The 3,891-nt window shown below is 50.3% G+C and overlaps 1 protein-coding gene across 7 annotated transcripts in view; it reads left to right on the forward strand.

The window, feature by feature from the left end:
- Nucleotides 1-3,891, forward strand: part of TFAP2B (transcription factor AP-2 beta (activating enhancer binding protein 2 beta)) — a 113,886-nt gene that overhangs the window by 33,045 nt on the left and 76,950 nt on the right. The gene's annotated exons all lie outside the window — the stretch shown is intronic.

Below are 3,891 nucleotides of genomic sequence, written 5' to 3' on the forward strand. Positions count from 1 at the left end.
AGGACTTTAGAAGCCCTCCCACTGTTGACCCCCCCAAGCACCAAGAAGACAGAGCATCACTTGCCCCAGAGTCCCTATCTATACCTTGTGGCTAATAGCCACTGATGGACCTCTGCTCCATCACAGAGGAGAAGAGGCGGGCGGGGGGACCGCGCGGACGCCAGGCCCGGGGAAGGGCGGCTGCGCCTTCCTGCTCCCCGTTCGGGCCGCTTCGAAGGCCGTGGGCCGCCCGATCCCCGCCCCCAGGGAGGTTGGGAAGGGTCGTCGGGTCGTCCCAGCCGACTGAGCGGAGACCTGGTTGGAGCTTTCGAGGCGTTCCGAGGCGGGTGGCCACGCGGCCGGCTTGCCTCGGCGTCACGACCCTGGTCTTCCTTGGTGGGCTCCCGTCAAAGCACAAGAAACAGGCAGGCGGGGGGCCGCGGCTCAGTGGCAGAGCGTCTGCTCGGCTTGCGGGAGGTCCCGGGTTCGATCCCCGGCCTCTCCACTTAAAGGGCCTGGCCGTAGATCCAGACGGGGAGCGTTGGAGTCTGTGGCTGCGATCTCACGCACCAGACGATTCCACGGAATGATCCGCTTTCAGGGCACTCTGCAACGGGATTGGACTGAACTGGCAGAGTCCAATTCGAAAGTGCGTCGGAAGCCGTGCTCCCTCTAAGCCGAGTTAGTGTGAGCTAGCTCACAGTTTTTTAGCCTCCGGTTCACGGATTTTTGTCTAGCTCAGGAAGGAGGGCTAAGCCGAGTTAGTGTGAGCTAGCTCACAGTTTTCAACGGGATTGGACTGAACTGGCAGAGTCCAATTCGAAAGTGCGTCGGAAGCCGTGCTCCCTCTAAGCCGAGTTAGTGTGAGCTAGCTCACAGTTTTTTAGCCTCCGGTTCACGGATTTTTGTCTAGCTCAGGAAGGAGTGCTCCAGGCAGTGTTCCCTCTAGGCTGAGGTAGTGTGAGCTGGCTCACAGTTTTTTAGCCTCTGGATCACGGATTTTTGTCCTAGCATAGGAAGGAGTGCTCCAGGCAGTGTTCCCTCTAGGCTGAGGTAGTGTGAGCTGGCTCACAGTTTTTTAACCTCCGGTTCACGGATTTTTGTCTAGCTCAGGAAGGAGGGCTCCAGGCAGTGTTCCTTCTAAGCTGAGGTAGTGTGAGCTAGCTCACAGTTTTTTAGCCTCCGGTTCACGGATTTTTGTCTAGCTCAGGAAGGAGGGCTCCAGGCAGTGTTCCCTCTAAACTGAGGTAGTGTGAGCTAGCTCACAGTTTTTTAGCCTCTGGCTCACGGATTTTTGTCTAGCTCAGGAAGGAGGGCTCCAGGCAGTGTTCCCTCTAAGCTGAGTTAGTGTGAGCTAGCTCACAGTTTTTTAGCCTCTGGCTGACACAGTTTTGTCTTCGCTCAGGAAGGAGGGCTCCAGAGCAAACTGATACACGCAGCAGCCAAATCGCTGGCTCACCACTTTAATGCCAGGAGCTCACAAAGTAGAATTTTTGCTCGCAGGACTTCACAGTTCAGAGGGAGCCTTGGTACGAACCGGTTCAGGGCAGGTTGGTCAATTTTCTGGGAGAGGTATCCTATGGGGGATCCCCCCCCAAAAACAAACAAACAAACCTCGGCACCAGATTTCAGCTGTTGTTACTTGGGGGCCTCGGCGCCAGGAGGGCGACTTGGAACAGCAGGGTCACTCGGATTTCTCTCCAACCCTTCCAGAGGTGGGAGGTTCAGTCTCAGGAGCTCCACTTAGGCTGCCCGATAGCCGCCTCCGGACGCTGCCTCTGCTTGGTGAAACAGGAGTCTCTCCCCATCTGAAAGATTGTCTCACTCTGTCCATGGGAGGGCCGGAACGGAAGCTTTTGCTGGAATAAATGTGGCTAGTCCATAAATTGTCAGAGAGGTCTGGGATTGAAGCTAGCACTATAAAGAGAAATTCTCTTGATTCCCATCCAACCAGTTTCTCCCTGGACTGTGAAGAGAAATTCTCTTAATCTCCTCGCCTGTGAAGAGAAATTCTCTTAATTCCCTCGGCTGTGAAGAGAAATTCGCTTAATTCTCCTCCACCCATTTTCTTCCTAGGTTGTGAAAAGAAATTCTAAATTCCCTGGGTTGTGAAGAGAAATTATCTTTATTCCTCTTCACTTAGTTTCTCTCTGGGCTGTGAAGAGAAATTCTCTTTGTTCCTCTTCACTCAGTTTCTCCCTGGGTTGTGAAGAGAAATTCTCTTTTTTCCTCTTCACTTGGTTTCTCCCTAGGTTGTGTAGAGAAATTCTCTTAATTCCCTGGGCTGTGAAGAGAAATTCTCTTAATTCCCCTCAACCCAGTTTCTCCCCGAAATCCAACAATCCCTTTCTTTCCCTCTTTTTAGGGATTTGGAGTCAGCCTCTAACTATCTCTAGCCGGCAAAGTGTAACTCTGGGTATAAGCTTTGGTATGCACACACACTTCAGGTTATCTGGGTGTGCAGAAGAAGAAATGTGCATGCACAGGAAAGCTTATACCCAGAGTTAAACTTCGTTGGTCTTAAAGGTGCCATTGGACTCAAAGTTTGTCAAGAACATAAGAGAAGCCAATGTTGGATCAGGCCAATGGCCCATCCAGTCCAACACTCTGTCACACACTGGCCAAAAATACCAGGTGCCATCAGGAGGTCCACCAGTGAGGCCAAGAAGCCCTCCCACTGTTGCCCCCCCCAAGCACCAAGAATACAGAGAATCAATTGCCCCAGCCTGAGAGTTCCTATCGATAAAAAGGTAAAGGTTCAGGTTCCCTTGCTCGAAAGCCAGTCGAATCAGACTCTAGGGTTGCGGTGCTCATCTCCTTTTCAAAGCCAAAGTGCCGGCGCTGTCCGAAGACGTTTCCATGGTCATGTGGCCGGCATGACTAAACACCAAGGTGCACGGAATGCTGTTACCTTCCCACCGAAGTGGTACCTATTTATCTACTTGCAATTTCTTGCTTTCAAACTGCTAGGTTGGCAGGAGCTGGAACTAGAGACAGGAGCTCACCCTGTCTTGCAGCACCTGGGTCTTGAACTGCTGAACTACTGACCTTCCACAGCCTGCAGTTCAGCGTCTTAACCACTTGAGCCACCGCAGCTCAATATCTATCTATAATAAGCTATAAGCTATATGGACCTCTGCTCCATATTTTTACCCACTTGCCTCTGGAAGCCGTCCATGCTTGTAGCTGTCACCACCTTCTGTGGCAGTGAACTCCATGTTTTAATCACTCTTTGGGTGAAGAAGGACTTCCTTTTATCCGTTCTAACCCAACTGCTCAGCAATTTCACTGAGTGCCCACGAGTTCTTGTATTGTAAGAAAGGGAGAAAAGGACTTCTTTCTCTACCTGCTCTATCCCATGCATAATCTTGTAAACCTTGATCATGTCACCCTTCAGCCCTCGTTTCCCCAAGCTAAAGAGCCCTAAGCGCTTTAACCTTTCCTCATAGGGAAAGTGTTCCAACAAAAGTGTCTGTCGCTTCAGACCAACCCAGCTACCCGCCTGAATCTATCTGAGGAAGTGTTGCATGCACAGGTGTTGGGTGATAGTGAGATATTGAAAAAATGGTATTTAGCAGAGATAAGAGCCAAAGTAAAATAATTCAGACTCAGAGTCCATGTGTGCTTAAAATATAAAGTTTTTACTAAATTCTAGCATGGGAAGGGTAACTGGGATGAAAATAACAACAGAGCATAATCGGCTACATCCTTACTCTACAAAGACGAAACTAGAAGAGAGAGAGTATGGCTGCTCTTCTTCTTCTTCAGAACACCAAACGAAAACGGGAAGAGAAGCCATAAAATGGTAATACACCTTGACACTTTAGTCCCAATCAAATCCCTAGATCAGGGAGAAAATTCCCGGGCATCCTACAGCTAAAGAACATTGGTTACATGAGAAACATGTGACTT

This window comes from Gekko japonicus, unplaced genomic scaffold (genome assembly GCF_001447785.1).
Source record: "Gekko japonicus isolate JY-2015 unplaced genomic scaffold, Gekko_japonicus_V1.1 scaffold2423, whole genome shotgun sequence".
NCBI lineage: Eukaryota > Metazoa > Chordata > Lepidosauria > Squamata > Gekkonidae > Gekko > Gekko japonicus.